This window comes from Hyperolius riggenbachi, chromosome 5 (assembly GCF_040937935.1).
Source record: "Hyperolius riggenbachi isolate aHypRig1 chromosome 5, aHypRig1.pri, whole genome shotgun sequence".
Lineage (NCBI taxonomy): Eukaryota > Metazoa > Chordata > Amphibia > Anura > Hyperoliidae > Hyperolius > Hyperolius riggenbachi.
The window spans coordinates 101,691,490-101,704,616 of NC_090650.1; the positions used below are offsets into that span (position 1 = coordinate 101,691,490).

The 13,127-nt window shown below is 48.2% G+C and overlaps 1 protein-coding gene across 3 annotated transcripts in view; it reads left to right on the forward strand.

Annotated features, from left to right (window-relative positions):
* Positions 1–3,461: 3,461 nt before the first annotated feature.
* CREB5 (cAMP responsive element binding protein 5) overlaps positions 3,462–13,127 on the forward strand; it is an 839,414-nt gene continuing 829,748 nt past the window's right edge. For all 3 annotated transcript variants that reach the window (XM_068236067.1, XM_068236066.1, XM_068236068.1), the window contains exon 1: positions 3,462–3,541. The gene's annotated coding sequence lies outside the window, so the exon portion shown is untranslated. The remainder of the gene's footprint in view (positions 3,542–13,127) is intronic.

Genomic DNA, 13,127 nt, shown 5'->3' on the forward strand with positions numbered 1-13,127 from the left:
GACTTCTTCTCGGGGCAAGCGCGGACCATGTGACCGGCACCCCCACAGTACAGGCATAGTCCCTGGGATCGTCTGCGTGTCTTCTCCGCAGCTGACAACTTAGATGCCCCAATCTGCATGGGCTCTTCGGTGGGAGTAGGTGGACTGAGCAGGCCCGCCACCATGGGTGCAACACTCCCTGTTCCTGACCGCTCAGAGCGTCTCTGACGTATCCGGCGGTCCACCCTGATGGCAAGGGTGATTGCCTCATCCAGCGTCTCGGCTGGAGGGTAGTTGACCAAGTGGTCCTTAACTGGTTCTGAAAGGCCGAAATTGAACTGATCCACCAGTGCTGGATCATTCCATCTGGAGGCCACGGACCAACGCCTGAACTCAGACGCGTACACCTCAGCCGTGTTTTTCCCTTGCTTTAGGGCCCTGATCTTGTGTGAAGCGGTGGTGGTAATATCGGGGTCTGAGTACAGCACCCCCATGGCTTGGAAGAATTCCTCCACTGAGGTGAGAGCAGGATGCCCCTGAGGAAGGCTATAGGCCCAGGCCTGTGGATCTCCTTGTAGCAGCGAGATTACCAAGGCCACCCTCTGTGTTTCTGTCCCCGTGGCTTGCGGCCTGACAAAGAAATACATCATGCAAGAGTTCATGAAGTGGCTAAACGTGCCACGATCTCCTGAGAACTTCTCAGGGAGTGGAAGTTTGGGTTCTGCAACAAGTGCTACAGGTGCTATCGGTGGAATAGGCGGTGGGGCTGCCTGGGCCGCCGGAACCACCGGGGGTTCAGCAGCATCATCCGGCTCATCTCCCAGAGGGATGGCCGCAGCCGCAGCCTGTGCCAATGGAGTGACCATATCAGCGAGGCCCTTGACCATCGCGGCCAGCTGATCAATCTGCCTTTGCAAATCCTCCATGTAAATGTGTATATTCCCAAGGGGGTATTAAATTTTTTGGCCTGTTATAATGTAACGGTCAGCCGACCGTACCGTCACGGCTGGCACCGGCTCCTGCCCTGCTGAGTTACAGAGAGACAGGCGGATGGTCTAATGCAAGCCGGGTTGTTATCAGAGTCAGATGGCAGACAGGGACGAGACAAAGAATGGTCGAAATATAAGCCGGGTCAAACACTGGTGTCAGATGACTGAGGTACAAAGGGACAAAACAGAGAGTGGTCTAACTACAAGCCGGGTCAAGCACAGGTATCAGATCAGGGAGCAATGACTGGAACTGAGTCACAGCAGCCAGGAACTCAGGCTAACCTAGCCAAGAGCAACGCTGGGACTCAGAAACCAAACAGAGGCTTATCACAATAACAATATCTAGAGCAAGCTCACACTAGCCTATATGCGGCAAAATACACGCTATAACAGGCGTGCGGCCACGTTCCGGAAATGCTTATAAGCCTACCGCATGCGTCACTTCCGCCGCGTCAGACGCGTACGTTCCGACGCGTCACTTCCGGTACGCCTGCCGCCTGCTCGCATAGGCAGAACGCGTACGTCCCATGCGTCCTTTGGAACGTATGCCTCTGCCCGCAGCCGCAGACTGAGCCGGCGTGGAACGCAAGCCGGAAGAGCCCGACTCGTCGCAGGCACGGGGATCAGGTAGTATCGTTACAGTACCCCCTAAAAAAAATTCCTGGAGCCGCCACCGACCACTGCACACCTGTAAATGTCTCCTGTTGTACTTGGCGAATAAAAGTGATTCTGATTTAACTTTATGCACTGAGCACGAGGAGGAATAGCTTTTATAAGGTTCATGCTAAACTGGAGAAAAAGCATTGTTTAAGGTCACTGTCCAAGACCAGACCAATGTTAATCTAAGTGCAGTGAGTGCCTAATTTCTGGGATAAGTGAGTATACCTAATGTCCCATACACAAGCTCAACAGCCGTCTTTTATGCTTTCACAACTTTTGTTGTGAAACTAGTTGAAACACCTAAAAAAAGTGTTTCGCTATTGTTCAAAGAGCTGATAAGACTGATATGAAGTCAATCCAATAGTTAGATTGCCTTCTCATCAGTCTTATCAGCTCTTTGAACAATAGCGAAATACTTTTTTTAGGTGTTTCAACTTGTTTCACAACAAAAGTTGTGAAAGCATAAAAGACCGCTGTTGAGCGTATGTATGGGGCTTCAGAACACAGCTCACAAAGGTCAAGGAAGTTGAAGCCTATGGTCAGTCAAGTCAACCAAAGTGAAATTTGGAATGAACTGTGCTCTTTTCAGTTTTCCTTATACCCACCCCATTTTTTTCTCTGCACAGCTGTATTCCGTAACCTGATAACATGTTGACATACACTGAAGGATTTACCAGACTCAGGTGAGGAGAGAATCATTTACATGAGATAAGGACAGGAGTGAGTTTAAATAAACATTTCCCAGGCTTATTTGAAAACTAGGCTTGAGTATACAGAATGCAGGTCAGACAGGAGGAGGAGGAGGGAAGTCATTTTTTCAGCAATTTGTGCATGAAAATGTCACTATAGAATGAAAGCAACAGTCAGGGGAGATAAGGCAATTTAACTATGCCATTACATAGAGATTATTGTGCAAATAGTGTAACCTGTGACCAGGCAGTCAGTGTCGCATAGAGTTCAAATCCAGCAAATTAGGCGGCAGTCTCGGATCACATTGAGGATAACTGAAAGGTTACTGAATGAAAGCTTTGCAGCTAACGTCACATTCATTTGGGTTGTCTTGGATTTTTTAATAAAATAAAATTGCATCACCATTACATCTCTTAGCAACTTTCACAGTAGTGCAATATGATCCAGGTAAGAACTGCAGCCCCCCCCCCCACCCCCACACACACACACGCAGCAGGTAATGTATTTAATGCACACAGGCAGGGCCGGGCCGAGGCAGAGGCTAGAGAGGCTTCTGCCTCGGGGCGCAGTGTAGGAGGGGGCGCACAACTCACACAGCTAGCATTCCCCTATTGTGTTTGAAGCTGAGAGAAATAAGAAAAGGGCATACATGGCAGTGACTGTAAACCAGATAACTAGAGATTAAGGTGTTGTGGGCCCTGGGGCGCCTCTTAGTCTAATAGCAATCAGTGTGTGACGGCTGGGGTGGGAGGGATAGAGGGGCGCACTTTGGAGTCTCAGCCTTGGGTGCTGGAGGACCTTCTCCCGACTCTGCACACAGGATCATTTCATAGAATCAGCTGATCTTAGGTCTACAGGTGCATGGCTAAATCAGGCCCACTGAATATTGATTCTATGTACAGTATATATATATACTGTGTATGTATATATATATATACAGGGCCGAGCCTGGGCGGGTGCTGCGGGTGCAAGGCACCCAGGCGCCTGCCTCTGAGAGGCGCCGCCCGGCCGCCGCTCTCCCCCTGTGGCCGCCGCTCGCTCGCTCCCTCCCTCCCTCTAGCCGCCGGCGCCGCGTCAGACCTCGATCAGGCGGGCGGGCGCTAGGACCTAGCACGCCGCACTGATATGCGGAAGTGACATCACTTCCGCATATAGAGCGGGTGCGCCTGGCGCCTTCTTACTGGTCGGGTCGCCCGCTGATTGAGGTCTGAAGCTGCTGCAAGGTGAGGAGGGAGCGGCGGCGGCAGAGGCAGCAGCGGCGGGAGGGGAGGATTGGGTGCGCTCCTGTCACTACCTAAACGGGGACCCTATACCCCCTGGCTACCTATCCTGGGCACATATTACCCCCTGGCTACCTATCTTGGGCACATATTACCCCCTGGCTACCTATCCTGGGCACATATTACCCCCTGGCTACCTATCCTGGGCACATATTACCCCCTGGCTACCTATCCTGGGCACATATTACCCCCTGGCTACCTATCCTGGGCACATATTACCCCCTGGCTACCTATCCTGGGCACATATTACCCCCTGGCTACCTATCCTGGGCACATATTACCCCCTGGCTACCTATCCTGGGCACATATTACCCCCTGGCTACCTATCCTGGGCACATATTACCCCCTGGCTACCTATCCTGGGCACATATTACCCCCTGGCTACCTATCCTGGGCACATATTACCCCCTGGCTACCTATCCTGGGCACATATTACCCCCTGGCTACCTATCCTGGGCACATATTACCCCCTGGCTACCTATCCTGGGCACATATTACCCCCTGGCTACCTATCCTGGGCACATATTACCCCCTGGCTACCTATCCTGGGCACATATTACCCCCTGGCTACCTATCCTGGGCACATATTACCCCCTGGCTACCTATCTTGGGCACATATTACCCCCTGGCTACCTACCCTGGGCACATATTACCCCCTGGCTACCTATCCTGGGCACATATTACCCCCTGGCTACCTATCCTGGGCACATATTACCCCCTGGCTACCTATCCTGGGCACATATTACCCCCTGGCTACCTATCCTGGGCACATATTACCCCCTGGCTACCTATCCTGGGCACATATTACCCCCTGGCTACCTATCCTGGGCACATATTACCCCCTGGCTACCTATCCTGGGCACATATTACCCCCTGGCTACCTATCCTGGGCACATATTACCCCCTGGCTACCTATCCTGGGCACATATTACCCCCTGGCTACCTATCCTGGGCACATATTACCCCCTGGCTACCTATCCTGGGCACATATTACCCCCTGGCTACCTATCCTGGGCACATATTACCCCCTGGCTACCTATCCTGGGCACATATTACCCCCTGGCTACCTATCCTGGGCACATATTACCCCCTGGCTACCTATCCTGGGCACATATTACCCCCTGGCTACCTATCCTGGGCACATATTACCCCCTGGCTACCTATCCTGGGCACATATTACCCCCTGGCTACCTATCCTGGGCACATATTACCCCCTGGCTACCTATCCTGGGCACATATTACCCCCTGGCTACCTATCCTGGGCACATATTACCCCCTGGCTACCTATCCTGGGCACATATTACCCCCTGGCTACCTATCCTGGGCACATATTACCCCCTGGCTACCTATCCTGGGCACATATTACCCCCTGGCTACCTATCCTGGGCACATATTACCCCCTGGCTACCTATCCTGGGCACATATTACCCCCTGGCTACCTATCCTGGGCACATATTACCCTCTGGCTACCTATCCTGGGCACATATTACCCCCTGGCTACCTATCCTGGGCACATATTACCCTCTGGCTACCTATCCTGGGCACATATTACCCCCTGGCTACCTATCCTGGGCACATATTACCCCCTGGCTACCTATCCTGGGCACATATTACCCCCTGGCTACCTATCCTGGGCACATATTACCCTCTGGCTACCTATCCCGGGCACATATTACCCCCTGGCTACCTATCCCGGGCACATATTACCCCCTGGCTACCTATCCCGGGCACATATTACCCCCTGGCTACCTATCCTGGGCACATATTACCCCCTGGCTACCTATCCTGGGCACATATTACCCCCTGGCTACCTATCCTGGGCACATATTACCCCCTGGCTACCTATCCTGGGCACATATTACCCCCTGGCTACCTATCCTGGGCACATATTACCCCCTGGCTACCTATCCTGGGCACATATTACCCTCTGGCTACCTATCCTGGGCACATATTACCCCCTGGCTACCTATCCTGGGCACATATTACCCCCTGGCTACCTATCCCGGGCACATATACCCCCTGGCTACCTATCCCGGGCACATATACCCCCTGGCTACATATCCTGGGGACACTGGCTGTTTGTCATTATGTGCATTTGCTGGTGAAAAGCAGTCTCTTGTTATGTGCATTTGCTGGTGAAAAGCAGTCTCTTGTTATGTGCATTTGCTGGTGAAAAGCAGTCTCTTGTTATGTGCATTTGCTGGTGAAAAGCAGTCTCTTGTTATGTGCATTTGCTGGTGAAAAGCAGTCTCTTGTTATGTGCATTTGCTGGTGAAAAGCAGTCTCTTGTTATGTGCATTTGCTGGTGAAAAGCAGTCTCTTGTTATGTGCATTTGCTGGTGAAAAGCAGTCTCTTGTTATGTGCATTTGCTGGTGAAAAGCAGTCTCTTGTTATGTGCATTTGCTGGTGAAAAGCAGTCTCTTGTTATGTGCATTTACATGGGGAAAAGCAGTCTCTCGTTATGTGCATTTACATGGGGAAAAGCAGTCTCTCGTTATGTGCATTTACATGGGGAAAAGCAGTCTCTCGTTATGTGCATTTACATGGGGAAAAGCAGTCTCTCGTTATGTGCATTTACATGGGGAAAAGCTGTCTCTTATGTGCATTTAGTGGGGAATTTTTGTCAGTAAAAATCTTTTGTCAGTAAATTTTTAGGTATTTGTCAGTAAAAAATAACGTGAAAGGTTGGCAACACTGGCAGGCTGTGTGGCGCAACGGGAAAGATACAGGCAGCCCACCTTGGGCTTGGCAGGGGGGAGGAGCCGATGTCAGCGAGCGAGAGTAGGGTGGCCGCAGGCAGCCATAAATACGCAGTGTGTGACTGCGTCGCACTCGCAGAGCCTCTCAGCCTGAGTCAGTCCAGAGACTAGCAGACTGTCACTCGCAGGAAGCCAAAGCCAGCCAGGAGCAAGCCCATGGAAGAGGGGTAGGAATGGGGTATCACATGCATGCGTAAAGAGGTGGAAGGTGTGGGTGTGATTAGGAAGGACATGGGTGTGGTTATGTGGTTGGGCGTGGTTAATTTAACCACTCCCATAGGCGCCAGAGAAAATCTTGCACCCAGGTGCCAGGCACCCCAGGCTCACCCCTGTATATATATATATATATATATATATATATATATATATATATATAGTTGCACATCTGCCAATGGAATTGCTCATCAATAACATCAATAATGCCCTCCTTCTCCTCTTTTCACCCTTCCCTTTGCCCCCCTTCCTCTTTGCATACAGATATGGAAGCTGCCATATGTACAGTGGTGTGAAAAACTATTTGCCCCCTTCCTGATTTCTTATTCTTTTGCATGTTTGTCACACTTAAATGTTTCTGCTCATCAAAAACGGTTAACTATTAGTCAAAGATAACATAATTGAACACAAAATGCAGTTTTAAATGATGGTTTTTTATTATTTAGTGAGAAAAAAAAACTCCAAATCTACATGGCCCTGTGTGAAAAAGTGATTGTCCCCCTTGTTAAAAAATAACTTAACTGTAGACTATCACACCTGAGTTCAATTTCTGTAGTCACCCGCAGGCCTGATTACTGCCACACCTGTTTCAATCAAGAAATCGCTTAAATAGGAGCTATCTGACACAGAGAAGTAGACCAAAAGCACCTCAAAAGCTAGACATCATGCCAAGATCCAAAGAAATTCAGGAACAAATGAGAACAAAGTACTGTAATTGAGATCTATCAGTCTGGTAAAGGTTATAAAGCCATTTCTAAAGCTTTGGGACTCCAGCGAACCATAGTGAGAGCCATTATCCACAAATGGCAAAAACATGGAACAGTGATGAACCTTCCCAGGAGTGGTCGGCCGACCACAATTACCCCAAGAGCGCAGAGAAAACTCATCCGAGAGGCCACAAAAGACCCCAGGACAACATCTAAAGAACTGCAGGCCTCACTTGCCTCAATTAAGGTTATTGTTCATGACTCCACCATAAGAAAGAGACTGGGCAAAAACGGTCTGCATGGCAGATATCCAAAGCGCAAACCACTTTTAAGCAGAAAGAACATTAAGGCTCGTCTTAATTTTGCTAAAAAAACATCTCAATGATTGGCAAGACTTTTGGGAAAATACCTTGTGGACCGACGAGACAAAAGTTGAACTTTTTGGAAGGTGCGTGTCCCGTTACATCTGGCGTAGAAGTAGCACAGCATTTCAGCAAAAGAACATCACACCAACAGTAAAATTTGATGGTTGTAGTGTGATGGTCTGGGGTTGTTTTGCTGCTTCAGGACCTGGAAGGCTTGCTGTGATAGATGGAACCATGAATTCTACTGTCTACTAAAAAATCCTGAAGGAGAATGTCCGGCCATCTGTTTGTCAACTCAAGCTGAAGCGATCTTGGGTGCTGCAGCAGGACAATGACCCAAAACACACCAGCAAATCCACCTCTGAATGGCTGAAGAAAAACAAAATGAAGACTTTGGAGTGGCCTAGTCAAAGTCCTGACCTGAATCCTATTGAGATGTTGTGGCATGACCTTAAAAAGGCGGTTCATGCTAGAAAACCCTCAAATAAAGCTGAATTACAACAATTCTGCAAAGATGAGTGGGCCAAAATTCCTCGAGCGCTGTAAAAGACTCGTTGCAAGTTATCGCAAACGCTTGATTGCAGTTATTGCTGCTAAGGGTGGCCCAACCAGTTATTAGGTTCAGGGGCAATTTATTTTTCACACAGGGCCATGTAGGTTTTGAGTTATTTTTCTGACTAAATAATAAAAACCATCATTTACAACTGCATTTTGTGTTCAATTATGTTATTTTTGACTAATAGTTAACGGTTTTTGATGAGCAGAAACATTTGAGTGTGACAAACATGCAAAAGAATAAGAAATCAGGAAGGGGGCAAATAGTTTTTCACACCACTGTATTTCCCTTTAAACAATACCAATTGCCTGACAGCTCTGGTGATTTATTTGGCTGCAGCTGGATCTGAGTAACACCAGAAACAAGTATGCAGCTAATCTTGTCGGATCTGACAGTAATGTCAGAAACAGTTTATCTGCTGCATACTTGTTCAGGGTCTATGGCTAAAAGTATTAGAGGCAGAGGATCAGCAGGACTACCAGGCAACGGATATTGTTTAAAAGGAAATAAATATGGCAGCCTTCTATCCCTCTTATTACATTTGTCCTTTAACCACTTTCCCCACCACTACAGTATATCTACGTCAGCTGTGGCACTCTCCAAGCCACAGCGACGTAGATATACTGACCTACCTTAAGCCCTTTTGTGCAGGAACAGGTGCGCTTCAGAGCGCACCCCCCGGCACTATCGGTTGCCTTACTAAGTGGCAACTAAGTGTTCCCTTGTAGCCAATTAGTGCCCCCCCCGCGGATGAACGATCACCGCTGTAGCAAACAGCGTGATCCTTCATCTTCCCCTCCTCCGTGCACGTGCACAGATAGCTAAAAAAATGTAAATAAAGCCGCCTCTCTCACCTTACCTCGTTCCAGCGATGAGCCTGCAGCCCGAGCATCCGATCCCAGCTCTGAACTCAGCCGCGTATTGCCGGTGACCCGGGTCCCGGCTTGATGACGTCATCAAGTCGGGACCCGGGTCACCGGCAATACGCAGCTGAGTTCAGAGCTGGGATCGGATGCTCGGGCTGCAGGCTCATCGCTGGAACGAGGTAAGGTGAGAGAGGCGGCTTTGTTTACATTTTTTTGTCATCTGTGCACGGAGGGGCTGCCTGATGGAGGGGGGGACACATAAATCTGGCTATCCTCACTGGGGGGGGAAGGGGGGGTTTGGGGGTGCAAAACAACTGCCAGGCATCTGGGTAACTGGGGGGGATGACATCTGACAATGGGGGATCATTTGATTATCTGGGGGGGGGGGGGGGGGTAACCTAATACTGGGGGCACATCTGGCTATAATTGGTGGGGGGGGAGCAATTCTGGGGGCACATATGGCTATAATGGGGGAAATTTTATCCTGGGGACACAACTGCCTATAATGAGGGGTGCCAATCCTGGCAGCGTTACTGTCTCTCTGTACTGGGGGGTGGTAGATACATGGGACACATCTGACTATATGGGGTGTGCTGATATTGGGGTCACATCTGGCTAAACTGGGAAGGTTGGGCTGATACTCGGGGCACATCTGACTATATTAGGGGGGACATTAACTGGTGGAATGGTTTTATCACTGTGACACTTTTTATTTTTAAACTGGAATTGTCAAAAACTGAGAAATAATGCATTTTTTAAATTTCTGTTCCCTTTTTTCAATTAAAATGCCTAGAAAACAAAATTGTTCTTGGGATTAAATACCCCCATTGAAAGCCTGGTTTGTCTTGAAAAAAACGATATATAGATCATTTAGATGTAGTGATTAGGGATAAAGTTATTGCTGATTGAATAGGGACACAGCTAAAGCGTCAAACCTGCTCTGGTCAATAAGGGGAAAACAAGGTTTGGATGCAAAGTGGTTAATAGGAGAAGTCTATCAGGCACCACCTACCTAAAGCAAATCAAGATACAGAACATTTCTATTGCCCTTTTCTCCTGGTGGACTCAAAGCGCCAGAGCTGCAGCCATTAGGGTGTGCTAAATAGGCAGTAGCAATGTTAGGGAGTCTTGCCCAAGGTCTCCTTACTGAATAGGTGCTGGCTTACTGAACAATAAGAGCTGAGATTCAAACCCTGGTCTCCTGTGACAGAGGATTATGATGTTGCAAGGTGGGGAGTCAGACATTTAGAAACATTTTGTGCTAAGCACCATGTTGTAAGTATGATATTGGGCTTAATGCATGAAATCGCAGTAATATTATTGTGCATACACTGCACCCGGTAATATTACTAAGTGCGCGGTAATATCCTCATTGCTTGCACGCATAACTATTGCGAGATACACTCGTAAATTTTGCAATTATCATACACCCTTAACATTCGTAATTTTCAAAGTAGCTTGCAAGCTGAAAAAGTGTGAGCACCTCTGCTGTACACTATCCAGCCACCGCGAAGCAAACTGGTTTTCATTTAGGCTGCATTTCCACTTGTGCGTTGGGAATCGTCGCGGGAAAAATTCGCATGCGGATGTGAATTTTGCATGCGGGTCTATGCAAATTTTCTTGCGAATTTGCATGGTTGATGATGTATGCAAATTTAACCATGGCAGTGCTGGTGTGATTTTTCCATTGTTTCATGAACATTTGCATACCCAAATCGCATGCGAATTTCCTATTAAATACATTGTATGCGATTCGCATAGCGCATAGCGGTATGCGGTATGCGAATTCTGATGGCTCTGCCAATTTTTTCTGCACAGAAAAATGCAAAGGAATCCTGACAAGTGGAAACAGTCCCATTCACTTGTATTGCTATGCGAATTCGCATGTGAAAAACGCATGCAAATTCGCGATAGTGGAAACGGGCCCTTATTGGTATGTAGGGGTGGTCAACGAGATGCAAGAAATTTTGAGTTGGTGCGGGATTATGCAAATGTTGTATGCAAATATATGCAGCTAGAAAATGGACTTATTAAATTTTACCTCAGCAGAATTTGATTGGTTAATTTTCAAACTGCATTCATTTGTATACAAAACTTGCATAATGCTGCATCAACTTGAAATTATTTGCATCTAAATAACCATCCCAATTAGTAAGGCCTTGTCCTGGTGCAGGCTGGCTGAAGGCAACCATGAGGGCAAAACAGTTAATTTGTCCCACAATTCAAAGTATAGAATTTCCGTCTCTAGCTGGAGATGTACGAACTTCATATCAGCAAGGACAGCACAATAGCGGCAGTGGAGTTTGGTTACTTTTTACTGTAACTCTGTAGCTACCATGGTAGCAGTTTGATAGTGGCGGTGCTACTGTTAGGTGTAGGTAGGGGGGTTAGTGCTAGGCATAGATGGAACAGGTAAATGTTAGGTGTAGGTAGTAAGGCTAGTGTTAGGCATAAATAGGGACAGGTTAGAGTTAGGCATAGGTAGGGGTTAGGTAGGTGACGAGTTATAGGCGCCCCCAGTATAAATAGCTAGTTATAGGTGCCCCCAGTATAGGTAGCCAGTTATAGGTGCCCCCAGTATAGGTAATGGCAGTATTTGTATAGCGCCTTTCTCCTGTCGGACTCAAAGCGCTTGCGAGGCAGCCACTAGAGCGCACTCAGTAGGCAGTAGCAGTGTTAGGGAGTCTTGCCCAATGAACTCCTTACTGAATTACTGGCTTACTGAACAGGCAGAGCCGAGATTCGAACCCAGGTCTCCCATGTCAGAGGCAGAACCCTTAACCAGTACACCATCCAGCCACTGCTGGTAGCCAGTTATAGGCGCCCCCAGTATAAATAGCTAGTTATAGGTGCCCCCAGTATAGGTAGCCAGTTATAGGTGCCCCCAGTATAGATACCCAGTTATAGGTGCACGAGTATAGGTAGCCAGTAATATTTGCCCCCAGTATAAATAGCCAGTTATAGGTGCCCCCAGTATAGGTAGCCAGTTATAGGTGCCCCAGGGTTATGAGGGGGGAGCAGCGTGCACACACAATAGCGGGGAGGGGGGCCCGACTCCCCCCTTCCCTCACCTCAGGCCCCCCCTTTAGCCCTCCCCCCTCCAGAAATTAGCGCAGCAGCGGGCTGGGAGAATCACCTTTCTGGCCCTAGGTGATGGAGCTCTGCATGATGCCGGTCTTCTATGTCTTCAATGCTGCAGACTCTACTTCATCAGGAAGGAGAGCTCTGTCACCTGGAGCCAGGAGGAGGTGAGTCTCACTGCCCACTGCAGCACGCTGCTTCCCGTTCGTGTGCTGCACCCCACGCCTGCCCCTAAAAGTGACCCTGGTCGGCACTAGGGCCTTGGCCTGCCTCCCCCCAAGCTTCTCTCGCCATGGGACCCCCCCCCCCCGTGGTGCGATTGTTACGCCCCTGTTCACTGTTTTCCCCAAACAGCACCTTTCTGCACTAATCTCTAGAGCTCACCTGCGCTCTGGACCCTGTTCACTCTTAGCTCTCCTTTTCTTTCATCCCTGCTTTAACAACTATTTTCAACCGCTCCATCTTGACAGGCATTTTCTCTTCCTCATTTAAACAAGCAATCATAACAAAACACCTTCTCTGGACCCTACAGCCCTCTCTAATTATTGTCCAGTCTCGCTTCTTCCCCTTGATTCCAAACTGCTGGAACGGCACACCTATTCAGAACTGTCCAAGGGAGTAATTCTTATGCAAATACTTTATATCCAGAAAGTTCCAGTATCTAATACGACTTATAATAAGTAAACGTATTGACCCATTCGCAATCGTGAGCAGGTGCATTGAGAGAAGGGCAAGGAAATACTCTACAGACCAATATACAGAACTCATAAGCCATACCATACAATAACAGACACACTATAAAAACTCATACACTACTTTAAAATTACAGAAGAATGGTAAAAATAATTAAAAGCAAATCGCAGAATGGAGGAGTGGCTAGAATTCATTCCTCCACATTGTTTTATTGCATCTTAATCCCGAAGGATATAAAAAAAGAAAAAAAAAGGAAATTGGAAGCAACACTCAATATCTAATAGAATT